Consider the following 21695-nt stretch of genomic DNA (forward strand, 5'->3'; position numbering starts at 1 on the left):
TCTGCACCAGGGCTATGGAGCTCAGGTTTTGCAGCATACATCCCCCTAGCATGTGCACACACACCTTTGAGCATACACACGATCATGTGTTGACACACACACACAAGCACAAATGTAGGCATATTGAGATAAATCAGTTCTAAGATTACCAGGCTTGCAATAAAAGATACCACATAGATATTTATCAGGTTTTGCCATGTAACTGACACATTTATAACACACTGTTCAAACTGCCATCTGTATAAGAGGCCTAGCTGTCAGCAGTTGAATAGTGTCAGGACAACAAAGAGCATAACTCCTGCTGATTAAATAAGATAACAGACCTCAGAACTGTTTTGGCAAAAGCAAATATATGCTTTGCAAATGACACGAGGATAAGGTCCTTGTGGTTAGAGGAATGGATAGCAGAGTCCTGCAGGCACTCTCAGCGCTATTAGATGAATTATGAAAAGCATTAAGTGTTTTTTTTCCTAATGTTGTTGTTCTTTTGTAAAACATACTTTTGTTTTTTCATGTGGCCTTCCATGCTTATTGTTTATTTGGCAAGAATTATTAATGATACTTCCAACAAATGGAAATATATTTAGTTAAATATTCTATTCTTCTGATGAACCACTTCCATATGTAGGTATTGGCAAGCCTACATCTTTCTATTTCTGGAGAGCTTTGCTTCCATACAATGAGTCCTCAGGGATGCTTTCCTATCATGATTACACGTTCCTACACAGCAAGCCTCCACTGGTGCCCCACTGTCCACCACATTTACATAATGGATAGCTCCCTGCCACTACATGGTAATTAACCTTGAATAGTCAGGAGCAGCAGCCTGAAAACTTAACTGGGAAATTAAACGTATATCATATGGTTTGGGGGGTGCAGCTTGCTGCTTGAAATCACATATGAATGTTGAGGAATCCAGCTTTCTGGAGATCTGTGTGTGGGATGGTGTGGCATGCACAAGATATTGCTCTCCCAAGAAGCCTCCGAGACATGGAGCGGCTGAGGTGGGATGAGGTGGAAGATGAAAACCTGCGGAGAAAGTTTAAAAAAAAAAATTGGGCAACTGACAATTGGATGTGTGTAGGTGTAGTCGAACAGAGCATGGGGTCTCTGTCTTTTGAAATTCAATGAGATGGTTTGAAAAAGCAAGCTGTCACAGGTAAGTACACTTGTGAAAGCAGGGAGAGATGGGTGATAAAAGGAGTGTGATGCCCATCTTGCATGGTGACATTTATGAGGCCTTTTTACACCGAATATAAAAGCCTCGAACAGAAGCTGCCATGGCTCTAGCCTGGATTACAAACACTTTGATCTCCAACGTAATTTCCTCTGATTTGGGGAAAGGGATGTTCAGTTGATAATGCAGAGGTAGTGAGAAGTAGTGCACAGCCTCCAAAGAAAGTAACCTACTGACTTTGAAACACTCTTGCTTCTTTTAGTCTGTAATTAAGGTTTCCATGAAATATATTACTTAATAATGAACCTGCCAGTGTGTGAGAAGCAACAGCATATAAGTGTGATTGTTAAAAATATCTCTTATCTTCAACTTCCTGCCAATTTATGTGTGTGTATTGATATGAAATTTATGAATGTCATGCCCTTTAAAAGATATTGCTCATTGTTGAAGTCAGGCATGGGAAGAGATGGTTTTAATTGTTTTAATTGGAAGATTAAAATAAAATAGTTCCATACGCAAAAGTAGCAAGATATTTCCCTCCAAGCACACAAAATCAGATTACACATTACAAGAGGTTTTATTTTACATCTAGCAATACATTTTGATTTAAATAGTTAACTTCTAAAATAATAAACAGTATACTGGTTACATGAATGCCTTAGATATGGAGTTTAAACATAGATTACTGATCAGGTATGTCAGCCCGCAAAGCCAAATGAGTGGCAGAGAGTAACGATATGAAAAGAGGTTCTTGATTGTGACTAAGAACCATGTACAAAAAGCACATTTCAAGACAAGCTGAAAACTTTACTGAATTACAGCTGTGGAGAGCAAGGAATTGTAAAGTCATGTCTCAGCATGTAAAAGCTTATTTCATTAACTCAGAAGTACTGGATTTAGTGGGTGTTTCAGATGTATGAATATACTGATTTCCGAACAGGAACATCTTTTCTCTTAGGAAGCACAAGCAGTATGAGTCATTAGTCAAACGCTGATGATGCAGTGGGAATGCTATGGTTTTTAGTCGGGTTTCAATGACTGCAAACATTTCAGTACCCGGCACATTGAAGATGTTGATACTGTACATTTGCATGTAAATATGCTATAGAGTGGAGCAGTAGGATGTAGAAATTGTCTGGAGAACTGAAAAGACCAGTTTTAGAGAGCCTCTGAGAGGTATCGCAGTCAGGAGACAGGACGCGTGCGTAGCAAAGCAACCACCTTCGACAACAAGAAGTACGTGAGGCAGATAATTGCAGTGCTGAAATATCCTCAAGCGCTGCACATTTACTAGATTTCCTAGTGTGTTATCACAGTCTGCTTGGGGTACAAAATCGATTACCTGTTTATCAGCTATTTTCATTTCACTTCTGCCAACAATAAAAGATGGTCCTGAGCCCATTACAAAATATGAAATAAAATCTAACAATGTTTCCACCGAGATCACATTTTTAAGCAAGCGTGGTATATACTATGTAGGACACTGTTCCAAAGTTGGATCTAGCAGTTTGGCACAGTCTTTTGCTGAAATTCTGAATATAGTGGAGAATGACAAAATAACAGCCACACCACACAATCTATGAATATATCGGAAAGTGGATGGCACCACTTTGATTCTTATTTAAATGCATTTGTGGAGGTGCTGAACAATTTTGATAAGCAATTGGGTGCATAATTTTATACAAACACCCCAATAAAATGCTTAAAAATTGGAAAGAGGAAATGTGGGTTGATCCTTCTGGCTTTCTCTGTGTATAAGGCAGAAAAAAATGCAATCAACTAAACAGCAGTCATACACTCTAAAGTCCAGCTTTTCTCATCAGTGGGTTACATACTGGCTCAATATAGTCCAAATGGCAGAATTATCTTCAAAATCGGCTTTGCTAATGACACAGGTCTGACTCAGAGGTAGCTTATGATTGTAACCATTTTGGATGCATTCATATTATAATTATACAATTACATTTCAATTCATACTGAAACAAATGATTAGAGCATCTCATAAGATTGATACTGTGTGGGCCATAGGAGATGTTTAGGAGCATAAATGGGAACTTAACATGCCCTCCAGATTCAGAAGACAACTAATGCAAGCAGTACAAATCCCTTTGTGTCACTTGGGATCAGCTGCTTATCCATATTTTTGTACAAGTCTTCTGCTTCACAATATACACCATGACACTGTTGTCCTCTCATAGTAAATAAGCTTATGGAGGATGTCAATTTGCACATTGCTTGGAGAAATGGATAAATCAATGGAACTACGTGGACTGCATGGGAGAATTATCCCCACGTTCAACGTATTACATTGTCACTTTAAGCCTTCCCTCAATGTTCTTTATCAATAAGGGATTTTAACAATAGTGTCCAATGGCTCTGGATTTACATGTTGGCTTTTGTGATATGAATGTTTAATATCAATATTCATAATTACAATGTATTTTACATGTAGTGCATTTTACAGCTGGTCAAAGGGGTCACTGAGCAATGGGACAGAATGCTTTGTTTAAATGAATAAGCCATCATCATGCATCTGAGCCATCAATCACACACTGACTTCTACTTACCTTTATACTGTCTGTTTCAGCTTGACCCTGTCAGTTCCATTCCCTTAAGCTATGATAAATTCAACAGAATTTGGACTTTGGACCTTCACGATTTGATTCACATAGCTGGTAGGTCTAAGGACTGAGTGAGTCCATTGATCCACATAGTGTCCCCTTGGGCTGCACTGCAAGCCTGTTGGCTGAGCTCTAAGATGTGGTCCACCTAAGTAATTCAAAAACCCAATACAATAGTTATGTAGAGTAAATACCCATAACACAAATGTATTTATATGATACAGATACTGAAAATATTTCAAATAAAGTACCTAAGATTTCTTCTGTTGAAATATATGTAAACCACACATATTACGTAATAAATTAAAGTAAAAAATGTTTGTAACCCCCCGCACACATACACACACAATTATACATATTACACTCAGTCATTTTACTAAACTAACTAGTTTCATTTAGGTCAACACTTAATTGTACTCTCACTGCTTTCTGTTTTACTTTTAGGGCTCAAAGTAATTTCATGAAAGATTAAAAGATCTATTGATGATATTTTATTGGCACTAAAAATGCCTGACAAAAACTGCTACACACAATTCCAAGACCAATATCTTGAGTTCTACCTCCAGTTCTCTTTTCTCAGGCTTTATTCCAAAGAACAACTACAACTTCAGATCTGAGCCATGCTGCTATTATAAACAATATCTCATCAGTAAACTCCACTAATGAGTTCCAGCATTTTATGGAAAAGGAGAGTGGTTCATAATTGATTTAGTTTAGGAACTTGTGGAAATAAATGTACCACCAAGAGATAAATTTAGTCAGGAGAGCATGCATCTATTTAATTGTTTTTAATAAACCATTTGAGCTGATACAATCACTGAGTTTTAACAAAAAACAAAATTATCCATTGTGATTTGAAAATAAATCAAAATGTGTCAATTTTAAATGTTACATTGAACTGTAGCTCATTGTAAATTACATTTTCTGACCCATGGACAAGGGAGAATGAACATAACCACAGCATCAGACCCTTCAAAACCAGTGCATATCTCCAGGGATTCATTATAAAATATAGATATTTTGTTTCTGTGAGAAAACATCAAAGGCAATGCAGATACAGATGTTTTCACTCTTGCTGTTATAGCAAACATCAGGCATACTACATTCTCTATAACATAGCTTGCCTCTCATCCTTTTTTCAAAAGAGACACCTTGTTCATTAGTGCCCCATAATATGCAATCCAGTTCCACAACAGAAAGTATGTCAGCACAAAAAAATGATGATAATGATGATGATATCGACGGTGATTACTGTGATTAGGGAGAGGGCATGCTAATTATTGGACATGAGTTTTAATATTGCTCAGGGGTACTCCACTTGTGTGGTATCTATGAGAAAAAATACTTTAAACATATTGGGGCAGAGTGAAAGACCTTGAAATGGCCTGTAGCTTCATGAGGTCAATCTTAAGTAATTGTTGTTAGAGTACTAGGACATGCACTGAATTCCACAGTCATGGTGGTATATATATATATATATATATATATATATATATATATATATATATATATATATATATATATATATATATATATATATATATATATATATATATATATATATATATATAATTAAACTACCACAAATATTTATCTGCATTCATAAGAGCTCAAACTACTCAATATACCTACCATTAAAACAAATCCAGAGGATGCTTGTGCACGTAATCCAAATGGATACCACTCCCCCTTCGTTTCGGCTGTGGTATATTCCAGAGATGCTGATATAGCGAGTATGAGAGGTTGTCTCCGCGACAGCAGGCTCTGCGAAGATTTGAGGTTTATCCGTGGCTCCCGGGAAGAGGGGATATCTCGCGAATGCATGCCCCTTCTCTTCTCTAACGAAGTGCCACTTGCTCAGTTCCTGTGCTGCGTGTCAAACCCTATCTGACGCTATCTGATGATGCTAGCTTGGTAGATAGACCTCTTGCGCCACCGTTCTGAAGGGATAACTGAAAACATTAAAGCTAACAGGGATTTTATATGGTGATTAGAAGTAAGCCAGTGTGGACCAAATGGAATGGGACTAACCTGTTATGGCATCAAATCGAAAAAGGTAATACCAGCTGTTTCAGTACACTTTCGTTTGGTCTTAGTGTTAGGTTACATTACGGGCAAAGCACAAGTGTAGCATGTGTAGAAACATGTTATACTCATCTGTGCCCACAGGATACTCATTCATACACTGACATATAAATACACTCCACATGCATGAAGTCCAAAGGATGTCTCGCTAAGATCGCTGTGTTAAACGACCGCACAACTAGCAATTTACTCAATGAATTTAAGCAGACCGAGTGCGGACGGCGGCTCTGATGATATTCACATTTTACTTCACCTGTCAGGGTAAAAAGTATTCCTCATGGGAAAATATATCTTAAGATGTCCGCGACAGTGGCTAAACGCTCCGCGTATTGTCAAAAATCATTTCATGACTCATTCCTATCTTAACTTACACAACGCTGTATAAACCTGACCTGGACGAGTATATCCCATCACTGGTCCACATTTTCAGGTCAACCCGCATGTTACGATGTCGGCGCAGGAAAATTGTAGACTATCTGTGTCAACACACTTGTCAAACAGAAGCGCGCGGCTTAGGTCACGGTCACACTGATTCGGTCTGATTGACTTTATAGGCCTGCTTATGATACATATAAAATCATATATTGGAAAGCATTCATGGAAAGACTCCGAGGACCTAACTCCCCCAATTTTAATCGATAAAACATCCTCCTATCACATAAAACTATTTGAGCAACAAGGTACAACAAGTTTCGCCATTGTTTTATGTCACTGCACATACGATTTAGATTAAGTTTGGTCTGTGACATACAAGGTTGACAGCTGTGTCAAAATATTGTTTAAGTCAGTACACCCGCCACTCTTTGCTTAAAAAACATACCTTGTGAACCTTATTTAGACAGATATTACTTTTAACAGACAGAGCTTTCTTTTTTCTATAATGATTAAATGTCTAGTTGTCTATCCAGTGCTGTAGAAAAATCTCATCCCATTTTCAGTTGGATCATTGTGTTTGACTGTTTTAAATGTTTTAAATTTATCTTTGAACAAACTACAAATTTCTGAGTCCCTGTAAGACATAACGTTTATGTTTGGTTATGGTTTGGGACTGCATATACCGTTCCTTTGTATTAATCTGAGTGGAACAGTGAGCCAGAAGAAGCTCACCTCTCCTATTGTGGCCTTTCCCTCTCACATAGTGTACAGGCATTGGATGTTAACTCTTGTACCATTTGCATCAGGCTGTCAGACCTTTTCTAAATGGTGCTCTTTGAATCAGACACTATCTGCTCTGACAGATCCTTCATTCTGTGGTTGGACTGTTGTACTTGGGAGGAATAGGAAAAAAAGCACGATTACACCCCTTTTTGTCACTTCTGCCAGTGCTTTGTACCTAAGCGGAAGGCCTACTCATTTCCCCATCATTCTTGTGAGACCCCGTCCATTTGCTCTGTAGGTTCCTCATATTCACTCACATTTTGTGCTCATTTTGGGAGGATAGTGCTTGTCTCACTGAGAACACCCCCCATCCGTGGCAAATGGTGTTGTCGCACCATAACCTGTGAACACGTCCTTTAGTGTAGAGTGGCCACATTAATCAAGATGGGGCCAGTCCCATCCTTCCTGATGCCTTTGTTTTTGTGGGGAAAGAGGTGGCATAGCTGGTCGTCCCTAATCTCCAGTCCCCTGAATTAATTGAGCTAATAAAAAGCTAGGCAATCTGTTGCAGCTATTCGTGATTAATAGATGAGCATCTGTGCTTGTGTACTGTATGCCACCTACTCATCCACTCTCGCGCTGAATTTTCATATTATTCTGAGGAGGAGCAGCCTGAAAAATAGAACGCTGCATATGCGAGCAAGATACAGTCTACTAGCGAAAGGAATCAGAAGGCATTTTATTGGCAAAGTTCGGAGGCTTAATGGAAACATCCCAGCGAGAGCATGCCAGTGCTGCAGCACTGTTTCGTGTAAATCAATGAATATTGCATGCATGCTGTTTTTATCACCGCGCATTACAGCGCGGGCTGTTCGTGATAAACGTAAAACATGCACGTGCAGACAAACCGTCCCATCCGTGACAATAACGTCGTTTCCACTTGCATCTCAGAGCAGCGTGGCGCTACCAGCTGTAAGCATCCAGTACTACTTTGCATCTTTCATCTTCACATAATTACTGTGTGTTGTACTCGATTGCGGGAATGCGGGTGCGCTTTAATAACTGCCGCGTCGGTGTTTGTTGCCAAACAGGGCTAACCCCGGTAGTGGTGTTCGTGAAAATGGCTCTTACAGATGTTGCCAGAGGAAGGCAGGAGTTCGTGTGGAGGTGTTCTCAGGGTTCCGAAGGCTTCTGTCGCTGATACGCAGCCTCTTGGCTGTCAGTTCCTCTCCCACAGCGGGACGAACTAGCGCCTCGTGCATGCCGCACAGCGCCAACCCCTCGGGCGTCACAGCTGCCTTGAGTGAGTGGTTGACACTTCCCTGGTCTTTATCCAATAGGAGACAGTCTAAAGTGGGGCATCGGACAGCGCTCCTGGAGCAGGAGGAGGCGCCTGTCAGAGGCCTCGGCATGGCTGGCAGAATTCCTTTGCTTCTTAAAGGGTTTGTTATTTGGTTGTTGTTTCTTTCGCTTTTTTTATGGCAAAAAATTTGAGATACTTTATTAATTATTAAATAACAAATATATAAGCTGTGATTCATTACATGGTGGAGAAAAAGTCTCCTCCAGGAGAAGTGAAAAATGAGAGGGCATTTATGCTGGGCTCTCCATTAGAATTACAGCAGAGGGCTTCTTTGCAGCAACTCTCCACGACACTGCCTCTCCCCCATCCAGCAGAGCACAACCTGGGCCTGCATGCAATGTTTCCCAGGACAGCAGTAGCACAGCTGCCTGCTAGCCAGTGTAGAGTTGCCTTCACCCTGGGGCTTGGTACAATCCAATGCCCCTGGTCGATACGGAGACATTTCACCACAGGACAAGGCCATGGTGAGAAGTACTGGCCTTGTCCTGGCCATTAAAACTCAGCACACCACAGTGGTCCAGTTATATTCATTTTCACCCATGTTTGTGCTGTGTTATAAAACTAATCCCTTTCTACAACCTGTGTGCTTTACTACAAAGATGGTAAAAAAAAAAAAAAGAAAAAAAAAAAAAGAATCATTTTCTACAAGCTGCCTGCTTTATGACAAAACTAGTAAATAACAGGAATCACCACACCACAGGAAATCAGCATGTTTCCAGAGAGTCACTAACCTGTCAGAACACGACAAAGAAAAGAGAGGGCAACAAAGTGCGACTCAACCAGAAACTTTGATCATGAACAACCGGGAACCTTTATATTTGCATTAAGAGTTTCAAAAATGAATTCATGACACTGATAACATTGACAATACAAATTTTGTTTTGGAAATTTATCAGTTAGGCAAGTGCATAGCTAACAATGTTATTTCAGTGAATGAAGAAAAACATTTGAAAGGAGGCACACTTTATACCAGTGGAAAAGCGTGCATGATGGCAGTCTTCTAAATTACAGTAGCATTTAACATCCAAGTTTTCTTTTTTTTTTTTTTCTTTGTGTGTGTGTGTGTGTGTGTGTGTGTGTGTGTGTGTGTGTGTGTGTGTGTGTGTGTGTGTGTGTGTGTGTGATTTTGTTTTATGAACTTGCATTCAGGAGCATCACAGTGGTGTGTGAGAAGATGAAGAGAAAGAAGCTCACAGAACCAACCTCATAGTTATCTGTGTTTTGTCATTCTGAAGCATTGCTCTGTAACACTTTGAAAAGGGTGATGTTGAGGACTAATAGTTGTGAAAGGATGTGATATGAGAAACCTTGTTATTCTATAATTCTGTATGTGCTAATGATTTTTATGTTCTAGATTATAATCATTATATTTTTTGCATATGATTATAGGTTGAATATTCAAATTTATTTAAGTGGACTTTGCCTAGTATAATAACTGAAGATATATTTTTCAACTTATCTCTTCTTCATTCATCTCTTCAACCTGATTAACTAATTGCAGCAGCAATCAGCAGATTAATTGATTATCAAAATAATCATTAGTTACAGTCATTTTAGTTGATAATGTGATGTTGATACTGAATAATATCATGAGAGATAACACAAGATGAATTTACCAAAATCTTTTTGGAAGTACATATGGGGGAAACTGGTTTCACCTGGTTCAGAGGCTGTATTATAGGAGGAGCTCCTTGTTGAATGAGTTGGGCATCAGAGCTGTTATTAAAGGCACACTAAAGTGCACGATTGTGGTGTTATTAAGCAGAAGCAGCTTGCCACTTCGTCCGCTGTGCCTTTAATGGAAGAGCCTGTTGCTACCTGCCGATCTGATATTTGCTAAAAATAATTGGCATCCCTCAGATGAAAATAACTATATAATTGGTGTTGTAATAACAACTGTGCCATTCACAATTATCATGTGATTGAACTTGGATTTTTTTCTTTTTGATTTTTTTTGTACGTGGTGCACTTTCATCACTAAAAAGGATGCAACCTAGGGTTCCAGCCTAGCTGTCATTACAGTTGGCTTTAAATGAAACCCACTCCATGCACTGCTGCTGTAATGAATGCCATTAACTTCAGGGGGTCATGGCTGTTGATTCTCATGTGTGTGTTTTCAACTTCAGAATGCAACTGTTCCCCCTGCCTGATTCAACTGCAGCATTTTTATTCTGCAGTCCTTTATTGTTGCTATGCAGTTGATTTGCATTGAGTTTGACCAGTGATGTTGTTTTCAGCCCATTCCTCTTAAAGACAAAAAAACTGCTTGATCTGTTTCAATGCATAAAGTTTACTGCATTGCTTTTTATATATATATATATATATATATATATATATATATATATATATATATATATATATATATATATATATACACACACACACACACACACACACACACACACACACACACACACACACACACACACACACACACACACTGTGCTGGCACTAACAGTGCCAATGCCCAGTATGTGTGATTAATGTCAGTAACTTTCATCATCTGAATATAGTATCCTTGGCAATGAATTATTGAATAAGCTAAGTTGGGTAAAATGCTGAGCATTCTCACATACCCCTGGCATTTCTCTTTTTCCCCTCCCTTTTGTATGTTCCCATCTCACAATAAGACCACTTTTTGTTACCCCGTCCTGCATTATTTATGATTTCTCATTTTATGAACTGTGCCCTGTGGCTCTGCGTGCTCTCTAGCCCTATTGATTTGTACTTGCTTGAGAACTGGTCTTAAAATAATGCACTGCATGAAATTTGTGTGCACTGCCTGAGCAGATGGGGGCCACGTGGAGTGCATCAAATGATGTTTGTTGGAGTGGTGATGCGGTGCTCGCAGCCATTTCTGGATGGGATTACTTCCCCCGTGACTCAGGAATCTTATCACGCCTATGTGTCACCCAACGCCAGGCTCGGTGCCAGCCCTCCATTCCAGGAGAATAGCCAGGCATGTCACCTGTCACCTGTCACCCACAGTTCACCTGCAATCATCACCCATTGCCCCTGCCCCCCCAAACCCCACCCCAAGTGCCCAGGGGACTGCTTGCTTGTGCAGTTTAAATGCTCCTCCTGCAGGCCACCCTCAAACTGCTGTTTTATGAACACAGTGGGGAAAAAACCCACAATTACTTATCTGCTTTAGCAAGTTTAGGCACTGAAACTATGGATGACTCCTGAGCACTCCAGGAATGCCATCTTCCCTCCAGAGTATTAAGACAGGGCTGTGCGCTGTGGAACAAGTGCTCCAGTACTCTAAAGCATACATCTCCTTTTCATCCTGGAGTTATGAAGCGAATGGATGGCTTGTTGTTCACATGGTTCATGGTGCCATTAGGATCGCATAATCTATTCATTTGTGGACTTGGGGTGGAAGGGAGGTGGTGTATGGAGTCATAGATGATCTGGAGATGGATTGGTCCAAAATTGGTATGAGGAGGGGAAAAAAATCCAATTTATTTTCTTTTATCAGTACATTAAGAAGGAGTAATCAAGCTTTGACACATGAGTGTAGCCCACCTTTTTGGCAGGATTGACTGGATATGAATGAATATCCCTCAGAGTGAGTCTGGGCTATGTGCTGAGCTCAAATAGCAGGGATTTGTTTGCTTGCTACACCTCACTGAGTATGCTGTACACTGTGAGATGAGCCTTTTTCCTGTTGATGCATCATACCGTATTGTAGTAGGCTACAGATATAGTCCTGCTTTTCAGTGGACAGCAATGGAGCACAGCAAATGTGTTTGAGCCCTGGGCTCTGATGAGGATAACAACCAAAGTAAAGAACAGGGGCGAACAATCTCACAAATGTAATAAGGATCATAATGATAGCACCAGAAGAGGACACTACAACCCACAATGGTGCTATAATGAAAGAATAAATAAAGGCAATCAGCAACAATAACAAAAAAAAAAAAAAGACTATTAGATACAGCGATATTAGAGGACTCTGGCCTGACTCCCTCTTAGGTGTGAAATTAGTCCTGCTTTGTCATTTCATGTTAGAGGCTCTCCAATCCAAAGAATACAATAAACAGTTACTAACCTTGTATACACAGTGGTGAATCTCCTTGATGAAGTGCTGGCACTGCAGAGTTTTATCTGCTGGGACCTGTAGCTCCGAATGGAATCAGGTATTAATCAAGTCACCCGACGACTTTGGAGGAAAGAAATCAATTTTTGTTTCTTTCCAAACGCACTGGGACATAAATTGGCTGTGACGTTAAAGCACACAGCTTGGCAATACATGTCGAAATAATTAACTACCGATCCATTGTAGTTGTGGTGGATTATTGTTACCTTAATTTTACCAGTCAGAAAGGACTGACACTTTCTGACTTAGCTGGTACAAGTGTGTTTGCAAATGTTCAGAATTCTACTGTTCTGCATCCAAAATTGCATTCACTGGTCAATATTTATAGTAAATGATATAATATTAAAAACTTATTGTAATTATTTTTATTTTCATTGTTATCAATGTGTAATTTAGCCTACTGCAGCATCTTTTAAACACCATTATTAAACTACAACCAATTAAAGGTCTGCAAAAATATACAAGAGGCTTTGTGTTAATTTCGAACACAACTTTGTTTTATGATGGTTTGTCCCAAAGTATAAAGTTTCCACTCTCTTGAAAAGTAGCTTGTTTGGGGAAACACAGGGACTGCAAAAGTAGGCTTCTGGCAGTTTTGCCACTTGAGGTTTACTATTACAATACTGGAGATCATGGTGATTCTCAAATCAGTCTCCCAACTTCTCCCAGAACTTGTGTCAGCAACAGTTTTCATCTGTCCTGTATGACAGGATTAGTACATTTCACTGAGTGTGAAAGACACAAGGATAAAATTGCTCTTTCACAAGAACCAAACAGATCTTCAGTGAATGTGAATATTTTCTAACCCAGAATTCATGTGAGCTGAGAGGAATATCCTTTTTAGAAGGCTGTGTATGTCCAGATTTTTAAAAGCTGCTGTCTACAGAAGATGTAATTAGATAGTTTCTTTGGTGTTGACAAAGCCAATTGTAAGATGAATGAGCAAGTATAATTTGAGCCCCAATTTTCTTTACATTATTTAATACCACTTATTGTCCAGTGAATGCCCCAGAACAGACCAAATATTAATTAGCTTTAACATGTATTTATAGTAGCCTTAAATGTGAACTGAATTTAATTAAGACAAATTTATAGGTCATTTAATTCTACATATAGATTTCTGATAGAATGTTATTTACAGACCTGGTAACTTAAAATTTATTTTTGAAATTGAGGGTCAAAAGCCTATAGACTCTGACCATACATATATATGGATACAGGTACATCTTTTTAAAATTTATTTTAAAAATAAATTTAAAATAATTTTAAATTATGTGTGCTTTTTTAGTCAGTCAAAGCCTGTTTTCACATCAGCACTGACATTTGTGTGACACACTTCACTAAGATCCACAGCTAAAATGTGCAGCCATATACAGAGAAGGGCAGCAGCACAACTGGACTAGTGGGTTCGAACAGACCCTTTCTTTTTATTATATGTATAGCTTCATGAGTGTTTTCTACACTCATTGCTTCCAACATTAGATGTCAGAACTTAGTCTCAGGTGAAAGAAAATTATTTTTGTACTGATTCATAATTCCATATGAAAGTTTATAAATAAGCAATCTAGATAACTTTTCTTTTTTATATAAACTGCAAAGATTTGAGAAATTATACAAGAATACATGACTCTGGTTTACAACGGTTGAATGAATAATGGAAATTGTGCCATTTTTCATTGAATTGGAATATTTCACTATTATTTCGGATGGGTTTTGTGTTTATCCTGTACTGAGTCGTGGTTCCCTGCAGGGCAGAAAAGCTACCTGAGAGTGAAGAACTTCGCAGCGATGGTTAGAAAGTGTTTGCGGTGTGTACTCTCCCTGGCCCACCACCCTTCTGTACGGACTGGCTGGCGAGAACAACGTAATCAGGGGCTTGTGAGTGGCAGCCTGCTGAAATCAGCGTTTTCTCAGCCTCAGGCGCGAAGGCCGCCAGTGGACGCGGGCGCACGGCAGGTTGATGAGGTAGAGATCTGGGATTGTACGACTCCAGAGGGGGAGCCGAGTCGTTTTTGATATTTGGCTTCTTAGCTAGAGTTAAGTCAGCTCGCAGTCACAGCAGCTTCTAAACACGTCGTGGCTGTCGCGGCTTTGATCTGTGCAGCTTAATCTATCATTTGGTCTGACACTGAGTGAGAACAGACTCTCTGTTTATAGGCTATATATCTCTTGGTAATCACAGCAATTTCTTCCTTTGGCATTAAAGTTTTCTTGATGCCAAGTTGTGGAAGCACACTCTTGAATTTTAACGACGCTGCCTGGACTCTGTGATCATGCTACGCTGTTTCACACTTCAGTATACCCGGAGGTACGGGACCTATCAGTTTGCCGTAAACAAATTGTATGTCTGTGTATTACGTTTTTAACCATGCCCCTCGAAAAACTAGTGTCTCCAGGTGAGGATCTGTGCAAATAACAGAAATAGCGAAGGGCTCCGATCTGGTAGAAACGCTACCAGAAGCGATTCTGTTTCGTACCTGCAGCCTACGTGCACGTTGCATGTTCAATCGTAGAGACGAGGGACTGCGGAGAGGGCTATACGCCATGTAGGCTGCCAGTCCAGGTAGACGTTAGCCTCGCTGTTTTCGCTCGGGTGATTACAGGCCTGTCCAGGTGTGAAACGCAGGTCTGTGTGGAGGAATTGGTACCCGTTATGGAAAGTAGTACTGGCTGAATTTAGCAATTAATTGCATCTTTTTACACATTCGGAAAGTGTAGGGATCGAGCTGGTACTTTTTCGCATGGTTGAAATCCATTGTCCAGGTGGTAGAGAGATGGTCGTTCACACTCGTCTCGTGGTTCGATTGCTGAATCGTGGTTCGAAAAAAAATATAAATAAATATAAATAAATATTATATATATAAAACTGACATGATGACGTTTTTTTCCTAGGGCTGTGCAGTTCTGTTTCCATCTAAGGCTATTTATGATAGCTCTAGGTTGAGTATGAAACCTTTTACATCATATAAAGCAAGAGTACTTGTGAGGAAATATTGTTAGGTTTGTGCTTGATGAGCTGGAAAGAAAATGTAGTTCAAAAAATAGATCATATGAAATTTCCTGGATTCTTCTTGAAAACTAGATGAGACTTCTTAGCAGCTGCTTTGTATTCCATGGGCTCTAAGTAAACCCAGGCTGATTTGGAACCTACCGCCTTCATGTTCCTTTGAATTCCTACCATCTGTGTGAATATTATTCCATAAACATAACCTAACACACAAACATGAACTGACAAAAATGAGGTGTAAAATTTTACAAAAATATTTTTTTTTGGTTAACCTGTTTAGCGTGTGATTTGTACATTCGCCCAAAATAGTACTGCTTTACAGCTGTTTACTTTTGATTGATTTTGGATTCATTTTAAAACATTTTTGTGGTCCATAGTTCTTCTTTATTTCTGTAATCAATATATAGTTTTCTGTAAATAGTATTATATATTTTGTTCTAATCACTACAATATTAGAATGGCAAAGAAGATGACACAGAGTTAAGCAACCCGTATCTTTCTGGCTTCTCTCCTCATTTCCATGACTGCTTCACATGGTCTAGTTCAAAGTGCATGTAGTGTTCGATTACGCTGGTTCCCTGCACCACATGGAAATAGACAAGGTGAAATGGACACACTATTTCTACATGCACACTGCAAAATATGATGTTAGATTGTTGCTGTTTTTGTTTGTTGTGGAATTTTAATATATATATATATTTTGCAATATCCTACATCTTTCTCTTCCTTTTTTCATATTGATGGTCAGTTTCCATCTTCTGGAGTCAAATTTTAATGTGGCTTTTTGGTCACTCTCAGCAATGCATTGCATGGCATTCTATACTGCATATTCAAACTGTGCTGTCATCTAAATCCTTCTATATCCTGGCAACGCGACTTATACCCATAAGTTTGCAATGACACCCAAGCCCCTGTGCACAAAAAAGTAGTGCACCTGGGATGGCAGAAGCTTGTCGGCCTGTGATGAAAAGCGTACCTGGACACATGCTATGGTGTCACATGATGCCAAAAGATGGATGGCATGTGCACAACACTTACACAGCTCTCTCCAGATCTACTAGAGATGCCACAGCTGCAGCTGATGACCCAGTGTTCACATGTAGTGTCCCGCAAGGCTCTGCCCACTGCCTTTCCATTTATTTCACCCCTACTACATAGCCAGTGTCAAAGTGGGTGGTGACTTTAGCATGGCCAATCTTCAGCCAACCATGATAAAGACATCATATGCTATGTTTGATGGATGAGCTGTAATCAATGCAACCTTATAGGCTTTATCATCAAAAATGTATTAGTAGTTAGTATATGTCATTCTTGGTTATTCTGTGTTTTTTTTTTCTGATATCAAAAATGCAATTCTTGGCATATAATTAAAACAACAACTATAGTAACTGAATTAGGTAATACCAGTGTGAAAATAACCTGGACAGTACAAGTGCGTATCATAAACAATTGTGTATATGTATAACATACAAGAGACAAAACTGACTGGAGCGTTTTTAGTGTGTCTAGTGATTTAATGCCGGAGAAGTGCTTGTGCACCCAGTCTTGCCTGTCATGGCTCTCGTTGTGGAGCTAGGGCCATCACACACTGTTAGAGCCACTGAGTTCTTTAGATTTTGGTAGATCTGGGATTATTATACACAACTAAGCTTTTAGCAGGGATTTTGGAGCCTTCACAGAGATAATTTCTGACCTGAAGTAAGTGACTTTGATGTTGAATATTCATTGTATTCATTGCTGAGCATACACCCAGCAAAAGCCTGATTTGAGTTCTGAGGACCATGTGCCACGTTTTTCCCTCAGAAATTGCCTGAATGGTAATGATGGGCTGGGCTATGTTGGGCTGATGAACAATGTGATCGTCCAACATTGCTGGATGTCAGTTATCACAATGTTGGGCCACAGTCGTGACCCCCCCACCAACTCATACGTAAACACCAACAGTGGGGTCTGCACACTATAATTCCAATATCACTTACCTTAATTCATTCATCTAGTCTTTTAAACATAATACTTACAATAATGCTTTGATTTTGTAGAATGAATATCTACCAAAATCATTTCAGGCAGTGGAGATAAATGTTTTTTTTTTTTCTGCATGAGCATACATTTACATAAAAAATATTGCCTAATAAATGTAAGAAATGCTTTATTAACGGCTTTAATTTAAACACAGGACACACCAATTTTAAGTGATTGAAATGTTTTTTTTTTTGCAATGGCTAACATAATTAATAGTAATCACATTCATGTATTAATTTAACAGACATTGAAAAAAATTGTAAAAGAACGCATATAAAAATGCGTAGTACTTTTGTAAGACTACAACTAACACCCTGCTCCCTACCTATTATGTCATTGTTCATCACAATGTTTCCCTGTAGATATCATCATATGCCATTTAGGTATACATTCCCCAAGCCTAGATGGCAGGGACTTTCTCACCCATTACTAGAAAAAAAAGTAATGAATGCTTTGAGAAGAGTGCTGAGGTGTTTGGTCATATAGAGAGAGATACAGATACAAAGTTGCACAGATAGATTCATAGACAGACTCTGAGGCAACCTTTGGGATCACATGTTTTACATTGTTGGCAATGTTGGATAGATGGTTGGTATTGGTTAGTGAATGGTGAATTTCTAAATGTTATCAGGAGACTTCATAACCTTTGGAGATTGTGTTGACTTTTTAACTAATAAAAAGAAAAAAAGAAAAACAACACATTTGAACAATGATTTTTTTTAAAAACATTGTGGGACTGTAACAAACTATAACCAGCATAGGCTTTGCTTTCTTTGTTAAGACAGTTATCCCGCATTCAGCCTTCGCCGTACAGTACATCGTGCCCCATCTTTTGTGTGATTGGATCTTTTCCACATCAGCTTTGCTCAAATGAAACAGCTGATGGTTATTTCCTGTGACATGATACCAGCGGTCGGGGCAAGTCCAGCCTTCCCACAGTCCTCCTTCTCCCTCCCGCCCTCTCCGCCTTTCTCTCTCTGTCAAGGTGCCTCGTGTCTCAGAAGGTGTAATTGTGATGTTTTTTATTCATATGTTGCCTCTCACTACAGATTGGGTGGCTCTCGGCATCTCTTTTCTTCCTCACAAAATACCGAGAGGCAGGGCCATAAATTCTCAGTCAGTGCAGATGCTGGCGCACTCCAATTCATCACATCCCGGATGCAAAAAGCCAGCATGAGATAATGTCACATCATAAAAGGGGGATGATGCAGCCATCAAAAGGGTCGACTTTGCGTGATTACTTTCATATGGATGTGGATTAAACTGCACATGTATGCGTGTGAGGTGGATGTCGGCTTTAAAAGCTGCATCTGTGCAAGCTAATCTTCTGGCAGGCTGCAACAGCATTCTTATTAGCAGGATTTGGAGGGCAAGACCAGCGCGCTCAGAAGCGCACTGGCGAGACTGTCTCGCTGCCTGTCCTCTGATGGTCTGGCTTCGGTGTTGCTCACAGACTGCAGACTGCAAACGAGAAGGATGCCTTTGTTCCACTGACTAAATATAGCCGCTGTCTGCCAGCGATTAATAGAGTCCATGTATGATTCAATTTTGTTGACCTGCTGTGCTAAGCCGTGGTACACAGATGTAACGCAATTGAAGTTGACAGAGTCTGTTGGTTGAAAAGAGGTCACAAGTCAAATCCTGGCCCATGTCTCTTGATCATGTTGTGAACTGGTTCGCAATGTAATGATTGCTAAAGCAAGGTCCAGTCAAAGTCTTAACGAGTCACTCAAGTTACAGAAGTTCTAATTTTTCACCAACCATTTAATACTTAACAAAGACTTAACACTTTGTGATTTTATAATTAGTGCTGTTTAAACCTTTTAAAATATGAGGGCACACTGAAAGAGACATGGATTAATATGATATTTATCTGTTTGCCTCTATTTACTAGGACAAGCTTTTTGGAATTTAATAGGATTTATAATAAATGACTTTGAATTTGAAATATGGACTTACAGTTTATTGTTGACTATAGCTTTCACAGGAACCTGAACGATTTCATGCCGCAGTGTAAATAACAGCAAATGAAAGCTGTATTTTATTGATACCAATTATCTTCACTTCTGTTCTTAGTGAACATGAGCTTTTAGATTTAGCAGTAACTGAAGTATATAGCGGGAAAATTACATTGTACCAGACATTAAGATTTGACTAATGTCGATCAAGAGCACTGTAACATAGTGGCAGAAACCAATTTGGATCAGTCATTTATCTTTGCTTACCCCCTAACTTTTCAATTTACATTGCTTATTGTCAAATCACCAGACTGTGTTACTTCTGAACAATAGCTGCCAGACATTTGAAGGCTTATAATAATTTCTATTAATACAACCATTTATTTGTGTCTTTACAAATGTTTGATGATATTCACAGCATTAGACTTTGTTAATGTGATGTTGAATGCATTAATCATTGGGGCCTGATGCATTTCCAGGAAAACTCAACTCCAGTCCAGGAGGGCCAAGGTACAATACAGTTTTTTCATTTGTTTGAACGGCACAATTTAGATCGTAATTTTACTTCCTGGTTTAGTAAGTCTGTTAGAGGATGAAAGTGTGCTGCACTCTGGAACTCTAATACCTTAGTTTTGTACTCCCAATTTATATGGTAAATTCACATGGTTTTAAAGAAATACTGCATCCAACAATGCTTATGTAGTTTATTAGGCTGTCTAGCACTAGAGAGTGTCATGTGCTATGAACAATTTTTCTCTCTAAACTAATGATTGGGTATTTGGTTGATTATAGGACACACTGATATTAACAAAAACATGATGGCATGAACAGGATCATGATTATACCACAATACTTGTTTATACTGACAGTATTATGTCCAACGGCAGGAATAACATCGTGAAAGAATCAAAACAGAATTTCAAAAGTTGTTTGTATCATTGGCCATATTTTGGACACAGGTCACATGGCTATGTTCAGTTTTACCACTGGAGGTGGTAAGTGAGAGGAGAGAAAGGTTATGGCAGGAGGAGCTATGAGGGTGGCTTGTAAAACAGGGTGTTTTTTTTCCTATCTTTTCTTTTTTTCCACATGAAATGAGGTTGGCTTGAGGAACAAGATAGTGGGTGTTACATCAAAATGAGAAATCAGAGCATCTAATGGGCACCCTACAGTGGGGCAGAATTAGAAGGAGGAAGCTCAGACAGTGAGCTCACAGGCATTAGCCGAGCAGGTCTCCTGAGGACAGCCTGCCAAAGGGGGGTCCATTCGATGGAAGGATACAAGTTTAGGCTGACACCCTGTGTGTGCTGTGACTAATCTTAATCAATGATTTTAACACTTGCTGATGTGATACAATGGATAGTAAGGCTTCTATGTTCTATATTCTCATGGAGTTACCTCAAATCAACCAGGTCACATCATTTATCCCTTTTGTTAAATATATATTTTAATGCTATAAGTTTGAACTACCCTAGTTATGATGTGGGGCAACATTTTAAAGCAGCTTAGATTGTAATACATGTTGCTTATGTACATATCAGATTCTTCTTGAGAATTTGTGACAAGACCTTAATAGAGAAAATGTAACACAAGTTTCTTCTGTGCTATTATTATTATTAGTAGTAGTAGTAATAATAAACAATAATGATAATAAATCTCTCAGGGTAACACTGTTTAAATCTCTAAAGCTCTAAAACTAAAAGCTGTAAAACTAAACCAGGGATCTAAAGCAGGGATCTTATGCTCTTTGTTCTTGGTGAGACCAACACAAAGACACCCTGCTGTGCACTTTAGGATTTCCGAGAGGAGTTGGATGGATTTTTTTTCCTTGGGGGGGGGGGGGGGGGGGGGGGGGCTTTTGCGGCAAATTAATAAGCCCCCAAATGGCTGTGTGGTGAAAGCAGGTATGTATATTTCACCAACATCAGAGGGGGATGGTGGCACACTAGAGAGTGCGAGAGCAGCCACCGCCTGCAGCTCGCTCAGAGCCCTCGGCTAAAGCAAACTCCCAGAGTACCCGGCAGCTGTGAATTTTACAACAGGAGGTCCCTAGCCTGATACCAAGCCCTGGCTTCATGTTTAATGTGCATTTATTCCTTCTAACTGAGCCGAGCGGGTGCCATACAAGAGCCGTGGCATGTTGCAGAAAGGAATAAGGAATAAAACAGTTCAAGAAAGAACTGCTCCCCACCTCCCTTTCCTTTGGTGCTGGACATAAATTAGCCATTGTGCTAAGACTTGGTGAAAGAAATCATTGAGAAA

The 21695-nt window shown here is 39.4% G+C and overlaps 1 protein-coding gene across 2 annotated transcripts in view; it reads left to right on the forward strand.

Moving 5' to 3' along the window:
* The first annotated feature begins 5454 nt into the window (after positions 1-5454).
* Positions 5455-21695, forward strand: part of LOC113574197 (teneurin-1-like) — a 138287-nt gene continuing 122046 nt past the window's right edge. For both annotated transcript variants that reach the window (XM_027004950.2, XM_035532295.1), the window contains exon 1: positions 5455-5854. The gene's annotated coding sequence lies outside the window, so the exon portion shown is untranslated. The remainder of the gene's footprint in view (positions 5855-21695) is intronic.

This window comes from Electrophorus electricus, chromosome 12, assembly GCF_013358815.1.
Source record: "Electrophorus electricus isolate fEleEle1 chromosome 12, fEleEle1.pri, whole genome shotgun sequence".
Classification (NCBI taxonomy): Eukaryota; Metazoa; Chordata; class Actinopteri; order Gymnotiformes; family Gymnotidae; genus Electrophorus; species Electrophorus electricus.